Source organism: Ambystoma mexicanum, chromosome 4q (genome assembly GCF_040938575.1).
Source record: "Ambystoma mexicanum isolate Mex_15411 chromosome 4q, UKY_AmexF1_1, whole genome shotgun sequence".
Taxonomy (NCBI): domain Eukaryota; kingdom Metazoa; phylum Chordata; class Amphibia; order Caudata; family Ambystomatidae; genus Ambystoma; species Ambystoma mexicanum.
In genome coordinates, this window is record NC_090928.1 from 602,450,399 (window position 1) to 602,465,939 (window position 15,541).

Consider the following 15,541-nt stretch of genomic DNA (forward strand, 5'->3'; position numbering starts at 1 on the left):
CCTTTGCAAACTAGCCCGATTCCTGGTTCAGTGTGACCGGGATGGATGGCGGTCTCATGAGCAGGGTGTGATATGAGTTGTATATCATTCAGAATATTGAACTTATAGATAAAAATAAATAAGGGTTTCATTTGCGCACTACATGCTGGGCAAGGCTTGAGTGTGTGCCAGATTGAAATCACTTACAGCTTGGGGGCTCGTGTCCGGGATCCTGAATTTGACTTACCACTCGTGGCAGTATAACACAGCGTGCTAGCCGGCGGGGTACATACACCTTGTTGGGTTGCCCTACTGTGCTACACTGTACAAGCACCCCTCAAAAGAAATACTCAAAAGAATTGGGCCTGTTTACAAAAGTAAATTATCCCTGAGATAAGTCAGAAGGAAATTAATATTTCCGGAATGACGACCCCAGTGGAAATTAATGTTGCTAGGGAATACTTCCTGCACAAATTGTTTGTCAGGGGAGAATGACCAGAACAGGACGAACAGGTATGGTTGCAGGAAATAAAACAACAAGTCACTGCAATCGACCTTGATACCTGGTGGGACAAGGGTCCATTACATCAAGCACTTAGCGAATTGTATATGGCCCCAAAAATAAAAGAGGAGCAGTGTAAAATTGCCAAAATAGCGGCCTATCTGTACCTCCACATAGGAACCATACAGGAAAAGCATGCAGACAATATAGATTTGACAAAGAGGCAAGGGGAAGCGCTGCACAAAATCCAGACCAATCTGGACTCTGCAGAGCAAAGGCTCCAGGAAAGCAAAGAATCAGAAAGAGAGGCTAGGCAGTACATCACCAAACTCCAAGAAGATCTGGCTCTCTTACTGCACAAGAATGCACAGCAAGATACACAGGTACAGACACTGCAAAAAGAGTGTCGAGAAAGGTTTGACTCTTTACACTAGAGTCAACAAAAGCTGGAACAGCAATTAACTTTTAACAGAGTCTGCAGAGAACATTTAGTTGTCCTACAAGACCGCATAGACAAGTTAAAAGAGGAAAACAATAAATTAATCATTAAAGACATCCACTCTCAAGATGAATTTGATGAGGAGCGCCAGAAATCTAGTGCATTTAAAAAAACAGAGGGATGCCCTGGCTGCACAGAAGGGCGCTCTAAGTCAGGAGAGGGACGCGTTAGGCCAGGAAGTCAACCATCTAAAAACAAAGTTGGAGGAAAGAAAGCCTGCCCTTCAGGATGTTAGTGAAATTAAAACTGATTATGAAAAGCTACCAGAGCGCACCAGGCGGGTGGAGGATCTGGCAAAGAACAATCAGGCCAAACTCAGGAGGTGAGTCTCCTGCAACAGAAAATGGCCCAGTATTCCCAATCCAGACAGGAAGCACAGCGAGACAATGAGGCTCTCTGTGAAATGAATAACAGGCTCCACAAGCAGATTGCTCTGCAGGAACAAATCATAGAGACCAGTAAGGCCTTAATAGAGACACAAAAGGGTCAGATTGTGCATGGCATCAGGGAATAGGGGCTGAAAGAGATGAGGTAAGATGGGAAAGAGAAACCCCTGAGCATAACCTCAGGACCCCTGACATTAGGGACTTTAATCCCTTCAGTTCCATGGACTCTGCCACCCTCATGTCCACTGGCTCATATGAACCAAGGGCCACAGGGATGGTAGACTTCAGCACAATGGGAAATATGGGACTGACAGGTCAGTACCTCCTAGAAATCGATGGGTGGGCATCACTGTACAGATTCCCAAATGTGAGGGCCAGCCTCTATGATCAGGAAGACTCCAGTGAGGGGAGAATCAGAGAACTGGATCCTCAAAAATATCACCTACCAAGGGATCAGTCTGTCAAATTTGGTGGGGAATTCCATGAAACTAGGCCCACAAAGAGAATCTTAAACACATCTTCCTAGCTAGGGCAGTGGGGGGGCGGGGTACTCAGACAATCCTGGGAGCAAGGGAGAGTCAGAAGACTCTTCTGAGCGCCACAGGCCTCAAGAAACTAGGCCCCACATTCTGCAAGCCATTCCCAAGCTCGCAGAATCAGGGAAAGCCTAGAGGATCAGATAGCCACCTCCTGTAGCAGTGCCTCTGAGTCAGAGGATGAGTGGACAAGGGTGACCAAAACTAAAAAGGCCAACAAAATTAAGAGGGCCCTACTGAAAGATCCCCTGAAGCAAATCAAGGCCATTAGGAGCGTCATAACGCCCTAACATAAAAATGTCAAATATTCAGTTTGGGAGCACCTCGAGTTGTATGAGCAAATGATGGATACTTTCCACCTGAAATGATAGCCAAAGCTGCATTCAATATGTCAAGTGGACAATTTCCCCTGAATACTCCAGCTTCTTTTCGGGGTTTGAGGAACAGAACCACTCAAGATGGTCCACCTATAGGGCGGCCATCTTAAAGCATTTCTCTATACATAGAAACCCCCAAGAGGCCTGCAAGGCGGCCTACAATCTGCAATGTGGGGAAGACCAGGCCCCACAAGAATTTGTACAAGAGTTGAAATGTGCCTTTGCGCAGACCACCAGGAGGGTGCGCACAGACAGTAGGGAGTTCATCAATACCTTCTTTCATGCACTCCCTAAATAAATAAAGATCCAGCTGGTGATGGACTTTCATGAGAAGAGATCACTGGACTGGGTCATTGAACAGGCAACTCGCATTTATGAAGTGCAGAAACTGGTAGAAAATAAAAGTATCAATAAAAGCCCCAAATCAACCAACACCCCTGCTGCTGCTAAGGTGGCAGAGGTGAATGTTGCCCCCATTTTAGATCTGGAGATGGGGGGTGCTAAAAATATTCCTGTGCAAAATCCTCCTGTCATGATGCCCGCTCCCGGGTAGATGGTTCAAGCCCTGCGTCCCCGAAAGCGGACATCCAGTCCCAAAGGAAGGACCCAGCAACCCCATATAGGGGCCCTTTGGACAGTGTCCTGGCGCCTATGGCGCCAGGCTCATAAAAGACATCAGTCCTGGCGCCATAGGCGCCAGGCTCATTATGGGAGTGCTTGGGTGCACTTACCTGATGCAGACCATGCTGCAGGATCCCGGCCTCCTTGAGGCCTGAAAGGAACTACTTTACCTGTGGGACTAATTTACCATCCGGGCGTGGTCGGGGAAGGATACATACCTGATTGGAGGAAGGATACATACCTGGAACTTCTTCCAAGGCTATTTAAACCCCACCCGAACAGCCACACGTGCATCGCGTTGTTCTGCATCTTACAGCTGGAAGCTCACCGTGTCTGCTCCTGCATCCTGACTTCTGCCACGCCTGCCAGCATCCTGGATCACCTGCAAAGGAAGAGAAGAAGAGAACAGAAGTAGGAAAAGTCCTTACCTGCTAAAATCCGCATCCCGGAGACATCTCGCCGACAATCCTGAAAAGGAAGACTTTTATTTAAAAGCTCATCGCGTCGATCGCTGCAGCGCCGCATTCCACTCACCTTTACAGGGCGCCTCCATGTTCAGCAGCGATCATCCGGATTCGCAGTCACGCCCCAGCGCCTAGGGAGAAAAAGACCAGAACAAAAAGTGGAGAGAGAGAAGGGAATAAGGAAAGCTAAATCTTCATGTTAAGACTTACCTGTTGATTCATTCCCTCTTCATTTCGGGTCCGCGCCGCATCCTGGCATTTCCGGACCCCGGCCCCTAAGGGGAAAAAAAAGACATCAGCGTTAATGACCAAATGAAAAGACATTACCAAAAAAACGCTCATTAAAGACTTACCTACAAGGATTTCACCTCTCATCTCGGGTCGGTGCCTGTTACCCGGCATTCCGTACCCCGGCCCCTATGGGGAAAAAGACACTAGCATTAGTACATTAATGCATGGACACAAGGGGAACCTCTTATCAAAAAACTTACCTGGAAGCCATGCAAGTTTGGTTCTCACCAATCCGAAAATCCAGTGAAGTAACTGGATACCAACGCGCCCCTGCATCAGAAGCAGGATGGAGAGCTTGTCCTTCCAGACCCTAAGGTGAGACGCTACGAGGAATCACAGAAGGGTTTCGAGGAGGGTGAGAGGGGAAAGTGGGAGGCCGATTGCATTACCCCGCAGACAGTTAATCCCCTATTTTCGCCTACAGAAGGATACTTCTGCGAGCCAGACAAGCCAGATTTGGGGACCCGGTCCAGTCTGTCTTCCGAACCAGGCCAGCGCCTCCGTGGGAGTCAGGTGAGCGTTACACCTCCTAACCAAAGACCCAGAAGGTCCTTGGGCCAATCCCATACAGGTAGTCAGGGAGGTAACCCCACAAATGGGACCCCAACTCCCCTGACTACATCAGCCCCTGTTACAAAGGCAACAGACCCATCCTGGACTATGTGTGGACTGCGCCAGCCCAAGGGAGGGGATCCAACCAGGCAGCCGCCAACCTAGGAAACTTCCCTCCTAACTTTCCAGTAATCTGCCAAATGCCGGGTTGATTTTCTTTCCCCCGTACCCGCCAAACATCAACCCCCAAAACAGCCCTTCTTTCTTTCCCCACTTTCCTTAGCCCAGACAGCCCACTCCGGGAGAGGGGAGGCCAAGGGTGGAGGGGTACCAGAGCTATCCCAACCAGGGATAGATATTTTAGGAGAAGAGACAGTTACCCTTCCTGTGATCAACCTAGGATTGACCAGAGAACCCCGTACCAGCCAGAGCAGGTGTCCCAACTGAATCGCCAGGTCCAGAACTTGGCACACGATCTGGGTCACATGTTGAGGGCTCAGCAAAACCCTCAGATGAACATGGCGGCCCAGAACCCCTCAAATCAAGGGTCTGGTACTCCAGAGCAATGATGGGGAGAGTACCCCGACAACCCACCGGTTCACAGAGGGAAGGAGGGTGTAAAGCCTTCGAGGAGGCTTCCTTCCCCACTTGTGAAAAGCCCCTGGAAACCCAGGAACTGGAACCAAAATCTCCTGCCCCCAAAGTCTGCAAGCTAAGGAACAGAGAGCGGGTAGGAGAAATAAAGGGCCTAAAAAGACCCATTTTGTGAAGGAGGTTAGAATCTTCCAGTTTGAAGGAGAGGGGTCCTCAGAGGATTCTGGGAAAAGGATCTTCTCCTTCACGATGGGGGAACTCCTCCCAAAGAAAAATGAGTCCCAAGAAATCCTAATCCAGACTGGGTAGATGTGGGGACTGAATTAAAACCGCCCATCATTGAACCCCAGAATGATCAACCAGAAAATCACCTGCCCCAAACCAATTCTGGTGACCGCCCCCAAAACGGGGGTGGGGCAGCCCAGAATCAGAACCAGGGGAGTCCAAAACTCCCCTTATATCCAACTGTCCCATTTTGTTTGCAGATTTCCAAGCTCCCAAACAGGATCATGCCCAAACCTATTCTGGGGACTGCCTCCAAAAAGGGGGAGGTGTGGACCAGAACCAGAGAAAGAAGAGTCCTTAGCTCCCCAAAGCCATTCTGAGGACTGTCTCCAAAAAGGGGGGAACAGCCCCGAATCAGCCAGGGAGGAGCCCGAGACCCCGTAGACAGTGTGAAACTGTGTGCTCAGATTCCCAAATCACCCAACTCCATTCTGGGGACATCCTCCTAGAAGGGGGGGCAACCCAGAACCAGCACAAGAGGAACCCCAAACCTCACCAACCACTTCTGTTGACTGCCTCCAGACAGGGGGGGGCAGCCCAGAAATAGAACAAGGGGAGCCCGAAACTCCCCAAATAGCGGTGTGTCAAAATTCTGTACTAGATCCTTCAACTCCAACACCGTTTCTTGACCTAACTATTCTGGTGTCAGAGTCAGAAATGAGCAAATTGACCATCAAGCTTACTAAGAGCACCCATTACCTTTGCCCTTTGGAGGAGAATGAAGGTAGATTCTACGCCTCCATCCAAGTGCAAGGGCATGTGCAATTCCAGCACTGGTGGACACTGGATCCAAGCAACTTTGCTGTCAAAGAGGATCTTTTAGCAGCTAAATTCAGGAAGGGGGGAAAGATACCAAATTCCTCTCACCCCTCTTCCTGGACAGCTCCAGAACTTTGACGGGAAGGAAATTCCTGTTGAAGGGCCTGCAGAGCTGGAAATTAAAATTGGGCAACACAAAATGAAGCACCCGGTCCTAGTTGTGGTGCCAGAGGGAACCCCCTGTCTATTAGGGAATGACATCCTCCACAGGCTGTATCCCCCTAATAGATTGTGTGAATAAGGTACTCTGGACCCAGACTCAAGGCCAATTAAATTAAAACAAAGCGTCAACCATGTTAGTCTAAATGGCACATGCCACATGGTTGAACACAAACTGGACCAAATTAGGTTCTACTTCCAAAACAATGACATACCTGCCATCACCGTCATAGCTGAGGGACAACCAAATGTTGATGAGAACTCCTCTCCATTTCTGCAAATCAGCCTCACTTCCAGTCTCAAGTGGCATTCCACCCTGGAAGGGGATACATTGAAGTGTTATACTAATGTACAATCAGAAAGTCCCAAGTCCATAGCCAAAATTGATATCAAACCAGCACAAAACTTAGCTGGCATTCTGAAAAAGGGTGAACATCTCTTCCTCCCGATTCAGTTAAATGACAGGAAGGAGGCTGTCCTCACCCCAGTTGACTTGAATAGCAAAGAAAGCTTCATCAGCGAAGTATTATTAAAAAAACTCCCAAAAGACCAGACCCTTCCTGCCATAGAGTCGGTGCAGCAATTGGTATGGGACCTGAAAACGCCCCGATCCAAACATCCTCTGCATGATAAAAATTTCTAGGGATGACAAAAGCATAGTACATACTTTTTGGGTTGTGCAAGGTGTTCCTTCCGCCTTTTATATGAGCAGTGACCTCCTCAACCAACTTGAGATTAATTTGGATTCTAGTTATTGCCAAGCCCGGTCCCAACTGGAGAGTAAATCTCATGGTCCTGGCAAACCTAAACAAAGCTTTCCTGTGAGCCCTAGTGCTACTGTAGGAAATGGAATTTCAGAAATGGAGGAGAGGTGACCATCCCAGGCCTCAACTACAGAAACCACCTGTTAAGACCATTAGTAAACATAGATGGGCAATATTGCCAATTGTAAGTAATGCAAGTGTCTTTCCCACTGCTGACATTCCCCGAAGATGTGTGGACACAGTAGTGGGAACGGAACATTTCCATAACCATGCTATGTTCTGTTTTCTAGCATTTGAACTAAGAATCATCCCAAGAATCACCAAGGAGGACCACTCGGGGACCGGTAGGAAAAACCCAAGGAATCCGGAGAATCGTCCCATCCTAACCTGAACTGGCGAGGAGAGAGTGTCGCCTCAATCACTGACGGGAGAAGCAACTGAATTTCTCCACATGGACAGAAAAGAACATCCTAATCTCCTGACTCCCCCTCTTGCGATGTATTAACCCACTTTGCTATACTATGCAGCATCCCTCTGCTATTTATGGTGCAAGAAACAGCATCAATGGTGGCAAAACTCTTGTGCGCTCCAAAACCTCCCAAAACTGTATTTCCAACACACAAAAAGACAGCTGCACAACCTGCCACCCATGGTGCATTTGCGGTGGAATAGAGCACACACTGCAGAAATTGTGCCAGTGTGCTCCATGACAAGCAAACATGGAGTACAGAGGGAGAAGCAGTGCTTTACAAAATGAAACCCAAAAATGTGCCTGTAAATGACATTTATTTTGCTGTGAAAACTCTAAACGGCCTGTACATAATACTGTTTCAACACTCAAAATCTTGCTTGGCACTAACATTAATTTAATCTAATGAAGCACTGTGAATGTACAAAGTCCTAAAACTTGAAGAGGAAAAAGTTTTGTCAGAAAAACTGGATTGCCTGTGAATGACAGCCCCTGTCAAAATCTGTGTGCAGCACACTGGGCTACATGTGAATGACTGCCCTGTCTGATGGGCTCTCCTGATGAAACTTCAAAGTTATCTAAACTAAAAGTCTACCGGATTAGCCAACATAAAAGGATTGGTGCTAAAAGGAATACAGATCTCAGTTGTTTTTGATTCCACGGGTTTAAAGCTAAGAATGTAATTTATCTATGCCATTTGTTGGAACAAGTATGGTTTCTGCTGGATTTTAAGTCAAGAAATTAAGAATGAATTAGCCTTGCTGGGCCTGCAAGAAGTGGAAAAACAGGTTTCCAGCAAGGGGAGGGAAATCCTCTCAGCAGAAACTCACTGACATATAATAATTGTGGGTTAGGCCAGACTTTTGTCTGTAGCCAGAGAAGGGACAATGGCAGATCCTCCAGGCCAGGAAATGGACATTTGAAAAGGTTGTAAACTGCTCCGTGAAGGAATTCCACCGAGGAGGGGGCTACTCCTTGAGCTCCAGGGAGAGACAAAAGGCGGACCCTTTGCTGCTAAGAATAAATAATGAACAATTTTTAGAGACTCATAACTTGTTATCCAAAGTGGTGTAAAATATAAAAAGGACAGATTTGTTCATCTAATTTTTGGCTTTATGTTTCAAGAGGCAGTGGAACTGTGGAACATATTCTGGACAGGAATGGCAATATATGTGGTTTTATGTGAACTGTATTAATGCTAGAATTGTTAAACTTTACAGACACACCCTATGGTAAACACACATATTTGTGGAAATTTGCAGAAAGTCTGGAAAATGTGTTCATGGCGAAATGGACACAATTCTGCAGAAAGGTGAAACAAGGTCTCACAGCTGCAGGACTTTGAGGAACAGATAGTACATAAAATATGGAATTTATTTGTGTGATTTTTGTAGAGGTTACCAATGTATAAATATGTATTTAGGAAAAAATTCGATTTTGATACTAGTGGCTAGGGGAGGTTTCTAATGACTGTAAAAGCCAAACCATACATGTGACATCATCTGTTCTTGATCCAATCACTCAGATGCAAGGTGGAGATGAGGCTCTGATCCAATCCCATTTCACAGGGGCAGGTTAGATAAGCCGGCCCATACACCCATTTCTGTGATGTTATTTGAAAGGATAAATAGAGACAGCTGACAACACATACTTACTGACAGACTCACTCTCTCTTCCGATTCCAGCAAAGCATTTTGTTCCAGCATTCAACATCCAGCCTTTAACATCCTTCCAGATGCCAGGAATCTTGCCAAGCAGTAGCTGAACCATTTTCAGCAAGGCCTCAATCTTCAAACTTATTCTTACAACCCAGTGAAGCGCTGTGGTGTGAGAAAGCATCCTGAACTAGCATGCTGAAACTATCTGGCTGGCTACCATAAGGCTTGCCTGATGAACTCGCTATCCCGCTGATTTGAAATACCCCAAAACAAGAAGGGCAGATCCTGTGCAGTTCCGGTGACCGGCCTAGCTGATCCAGTCCCGTGCCTGATGTGCTGTCCCTGGTTGATAGACCCAATCCATTGACCAGAACCGTGACTGTCAAAAATCTTAAATCCCAGTGGATTGTGAGTATTAATAGGACGCTACAGAACTATTGTATACCTTGCATTATCTTGTTCCATTCTAACCTTTGAACTATGCCTACTTTCATATCCAATAACAGTGTCAAAATCTTTGGTGCTATCTTATTCCGTATAGTTGCTAAAGTGCCATTTTCATAGTCATCTTATTTGTGTAATTCTGATCCATAAATCCCACTTTGAGTCTTTGGACTGGTACCGCCGGGGAAGTTGATGGGGATCTGTTACTGAAGTCATGAATCAGTCTCAGAGCTTACTTTGTCCCGACTTGGTTGCCTAGCCCAAACACTCTAGCCTTGAGTAAAAGCATAAGCCACATTTTCTGATTCTAAACTGAAGTTCTTGTCCAAAATTCGTGTCTTTATTTTCGAAAAACACCTCTCACTAAAACCTCTCTAACTCCCTTAATTTTTAAAATAGAAGTGAAATTTCAACTCCCACTTGTACCCAAAACCGCAGTGTGATTGCCTGGTATATCAAAAATCGCATAAGGAAAAGTCTGGCACGAATTGACATTTTGAAAAGTTTTACACGTGTGAATTAGCTTTAAATAATTTCCCACTTGGCGTTTGAGATTTCAAATATTTTCTTTTGATTAAATCATTGCTTGTGTTTGCTTGCATCTGTTCAAAGCTGCTCCTGTAGAAATCTATAATAATGTAAGCATTTTTGACCACATTTGGTGTTTTTGCTCAGCCAATTCCAAAGCCATCTGACAGTTGAAAAGTCAATTCCGTTTTCTCTTGTGTTTAAAGGGGGAAGGTGGGAGTGATATTCTGTTTGATGTGTCTTATTCCTGAGTACCTGTTCTCTCCTCACATCTATTTAAATTGCCTTTTGGTGGGTTGAGGGGTGTTGCAGGGGGAACCTCTAACCATAGTGCTATCTGTTCCAAATCAACCCAAAATTATTTATTTTCTGTGCTGCATTCTTTTTGTGTTCATTACCTGATTCCCAGTGCATTAAATATATTATTCATTGTTCTTGTCACCCATTGATGATTGTTGTTACCTATTAAAATATATTGGCCCTCATTACGACCCTGGCGGAGAACCATGGTGCAATTTGCACCATGGTCCATGGCGCTAAGATGCCAACTCCGCCATGGTGGTTGGCGGACTTACCGCCCCATTCCGACCTTGGCGGGGCGGTAAGTCCCCAATCCCCATTTACCCTTCCCCATTTTTGCCCCATAGGGTATAATGGGAGTGGGGAAGGCGTTAATTACGCCACCGTAAATTACGGTGGCGTAATTAACAACAAGTCCCGTAGCGCCATGGATTTTTCCGCCCGGAAAAAGCAGGCGAAAAAAGCACCATGGCGCTACGGGAACTCGTAGTCAGGCGGAAAGGTACGCCATGCATTACGCCGGCGTAAACCCCTTTCCGCCAGGGTCGTAATGAGGGCCATTGTGATTTAAATTCTAAATAATTAAATAAATGTTTACCTTTGCAAACTAGCCTGATTCCTGGCTCAGTGTGACCAGGGGTGGGTGGGGGTGTCAGGGTCTCAGGAGAAGGGTGTGATATGAGTGATATATCATTCAGAATATTGAATTTATAGATACAAATAAATAAGGGTTTCATTTGTGAAGAATCACTTTTCTTCAGCCTGAGGGTATTTTATACTATGGGTAAGGAGAATGTCAGAGCAGATGCTCTGAGCAAGATTCTGTTGACACAATTGAACCTTTCCCTGATCAGGCTGATCATCAGAGATATATGCACATGGATGTGGAGTCCATTAAGAGAGTGACGGGCAAGGCAATCAACACCTAACTTCCCCAGTGTTGTTCCAAAAGCATAGTGAATTAATGGCTTGTCTCTACTCTAGCCTTTTGGTCTCATCTATATTTTAACTTCTCTAGCACTAATCCAACAGTTTCTGGCAGAGACGCTCAGGTTCGGATGACTCTAATAGTCTACAAGACACTTTCCTCTCACCATCTTCCAAAAATGAATATTCCCTCCTGGGATCTCTGATTAGTCTTGGGAAGGTTCCCTTCATCCCCATTGAGAACACTGCTGTAATTGTCCAACCATCAAAGTTTGATTTCTGGCAACAATACCTTTGACCAGGGATTTGGGGTGTCAGGGTCTCTTTTCCACATTTCCCCAGGTCTTCAGTTATATAAAAAGGGTATCTGTTTATGCAACTCCTTTTCATAGTGCTCAGGATGATATAATTCTCCCATCCTTTTAATCCCCGATAATTCCATCCATGCCTCATATGTGGGTACAGCAGTCAGAACGTATGTCTCACGCACATCAGGATATTTGAAAAGGGAATCGTTGTTACTCACTTATGTTCCTGGTATAAAGGTCTTCCACCATTTACAGCTACCCTGAGTAGGTGGATTAAGCATGTGCTGTTAATAGCATGTGAACTTGAAGATTTGCCAGCCCCCAAGGGACATACATAATAGATCAAGCATAAGTCAGGTGCTTCTTGGGCAGAACTGAAAGGTTTGCCTATTTTAGATATCTGCCGAGCAGCTACCTGGGATTCCCCATCCACATTCACTCTGCACTACAAGCTGCACTACAAGTGGGTCTTTTTTTTTAATTGTCAAATGGTTAAATATTTAACCTTTAACAAATAGAAAAAATATACATTTTATGAGTACATCAAAACAGTTCATTATCAATCGATTAAAAAGAAAGAGATCAGAACTACAGTTAATAAAGAATAGAAGACAGCTAACAACATATTTAGTATAGTTAAGAGGAGTTGCATATCAAAACAATGTCTCCCAGTAAGTAGTTTGTCATCAGTTTTGGAAATAACACTTATCGATAAAACATACTTTAGAAAATGCAGTTCAGCAAGACTCCAGCCATTCCACCCATTCAAATCCATTATACATTGCCAAACAGTACCATGATCTAGTGTTCTATAGCCTTCTAGAAGATGTTTAAAATAAATGAAACGTTGATCGCACAGAACATTGCAGTTCAGTATTATATGACACAGGCTTTCAATCTCTCCCTCTGATATACAGAACCCACAGGTCCTCCTTTCTCCCTGAATCATTTCCCTCACCCTCAAAATGTAAAATGTCCCTGGTTGGTAAAAGGATTATCCTTATCCTCAATAGTTGGGAGCACCAAAAAGCACTTGGGAATCTAATCAGGTAGGCTGGAATAGCTCCCACTGGTCTAACGTCGAGCAGGACGATATTTCCTGACTTCTTCTATGGTGTGGAGACAGTCCGCTTCCCAAAGTTTCCTTTTTGCTTTACTGGGTAATCGACCAACTTGCGCATTGATTACATTATAAATTTCCATAAACCTATTACAATCTGCCACACACTTTTTCAACTGGGAGTACGTTGCCCCACCAGAGGGTCTTTTCCATGTCAAAAATTATCTTCAAGAGCAAAGACAAGTTTTTCCAAAGTACATGAACTTTGAGGGAAAACTGTCCCGTTTGTACCTGAGGACTGGTGTGGCGACCCTCTAGGGCTTTTCAGAACTTTACGCCAGAAGCAGCCTCCAAGGCAAGATCAGTCAGATAATCTTCAAAAAAGTAGAATTTCTGACCCTTAGTTGATAACGGGTAGACATTTCTTATTAAACAACTCCAATAACAGTATTAAAGAAAACGGGCCATATTTCTTATTTAATAGGGCAGCTTTATCGCCAGGGAAGGCGATTTTGACCTATACTAAGAGAGCAAATCATTTTTACTAAAGGACTCAACTAGGTAAAACCCTAGATATTTAAAGTTTAAAACACTCTCGAGCTCTACATTACTCAGGAACCACTTGAAGTTGTTATAGTGTGGCTTCAAAACTGATCTAAATTGCAGGACCCTCGTTTTAGACACTTTGATGACTAGATTATTTTCCTTAGTATATACTTCCAAGGCACCCATTTGGCGCTGTAGCCCAGTTGGTGTGCAATCTAATAATATCATGTCATTGGCACCTATACATGGAGGTAGTTCATAGAATTGTCTGCAAGATGCGGGGGAAACATGAGACTCCTGCAAACATTCCCCGATATCAGAGATAAACAGACTGCACAGCAATGGGGCCAAAATGCAGCCCTGCTTTAGGCCACAATGTGTCATGATGGACTAAGAAAGCTTACCATTGCTCTTCAGTCTAACCTTAACAGTGGTTGAGGACTAGAGGGGCATAATCATGTCCAAAAGACCTCCAGGGCACCCCCAAGCATAGAGTTTTCTCCACAGATGGTTCCTTCTCAAAATCCATGGAGAAGTCAATAAAAACAGTGCATACAGGTTTAGACTTCTCCTTGGCTTCTTTTTTGCATAACCCCAGGATAAAGTAATTGGATTGGGTTGCCATCCCCTTTAGGAATCCCATTTGAAATAAGTCAAGTTTGGTTGCTCCCCTTGCCCATTCAAATTCTTCCCATAGCAAGAGGAATGCAAACAGTTTTGACGAGATGTCCAGAAGGGCTATGGGCCAATAGTTAGACGGGACTATCAAGGACCCATTTTTGCAGATGGGGACAATTATTGAATTTACCCCGCAAGCGGGAATGCTCCCAAGACTCGCCTGAATATCAGCAATAAGATGCAAGCCCAAAGGTCCACATTTTCCTTTAAAACCATTTTTGACAAGGTATAGGGCCCGGGAGCCCTACAGTTTTTACTACGGACAATTAGCGTGTAAATGTGTTCATATTCAAATTCAAGGGTACAGACTACCTCCAGGGGCAAAGTAAACTGGCAATTATGATTATGCCTGCATTCTGCTTCATATACTTTTCCAAAGTGCTTGATCCACCTATTCTCTGGTATCAGATTTATTTGTTTACAATTAGAGTTATTAGCATCTTCTTTAATAAGATTCCAGAACTCCTTTGTGTCTTTAGATACCAGTGTGTTACATCTTCTGTGAGTCTCTCAACAATTGGTCAAATTTGTATACACAAAGCTAATTTCTATAGGCCCTTTTTATTTTTCGCCGCTTTAGACCATCTAGTCCAGTGAACATGCAAAGTGTTCTCCTTAATTCCCTCTTTTTATTCTGTACCACTGGGCCATATGCACGCTTGTGGAGTACCGTTTGTTTCCCCTTTGGGAGTGGCATCTCAGCATAAACTTTTTCCAATACAGTATAAAAGGGCACGTTAGCTAACAAAACCCAAAGATCTTCTTCCGAGTACAAGTTTGTGATAGCAGTATGGAAGGACCTTATATTGGAGCTGCTCCAAGTTAACCGATTCCCTCCTTGGTTCACTTCTAAGACCACCGGATAGAGCATGTGAAGGGACCCAGTAATCTCTAATCTCCAATTTAAGTAGAGCGGTAGATGGTCACTTATCGTATTCTACATAACCGTCGTAGACACAAAATCTGGGAATATGTTTCCTGAATCAAAGAAATAGCCCAAGACGTTTGTGTGCAAGCCTCTAACCCATGTGAAACCTGGGGGGTCATCACTCGGCACATTGCCGTTTACCATACAGAAACCCATGGGTCAGAGAGAGCCAGCCACGCACTACCCGACTATGCCACATCTTTCTCACACATGATCCCTTTACTGTTGCCAGGGTTTCGATGAGATAAGGCATTTAGAGCTCCTCAGATGATAATGGAATTGGAGTTTCTCTGTGCTTGCCAGTTATAGTTCACATTCTCTATAGCGTCAAAATAATCAGTCTGGGAAACATTCGCAGAATTCAAATACAGATTTAAATTTAATGTAAAATCCAGGCAGGGATAAACAGTCCTATCCCAACTGTCCTTTGGGTAAGCAAAAATGGTCATAGAAACAAATAGGTCATTAGAGATCCCAAATAACAAACTGGACACCGGCGGCCCTTGTAAACTTTATAGGCTAGATTAAAAAAAAACAGGAAAAACCATCAACTGCAGGGGATTCGAACAACCAGGACTCTTGGAGACAAAAAACATCCGTGTTCAGCAGATGTGGCCCCTCCTATTCCACAAGACACATTTAAGGTCTTTAAATGTTTTATTGTTGCTCACTGGATGCTATTCATGGTAGCGGGGGTCCAAAGTTGCAGCCAGTCAACTCCAATTGGTGTTTTCATTCAGACCATTTGGGACCTCAGTACAGTCAACTATTTGGGCCTCATTTTGAGAATGCAGGTAGCCATGGAGCTATTAGCTCCATGGCTGCCTCCGTTCCGGGCTCCAATACCGGGTTCCTGCAAAGGAGACT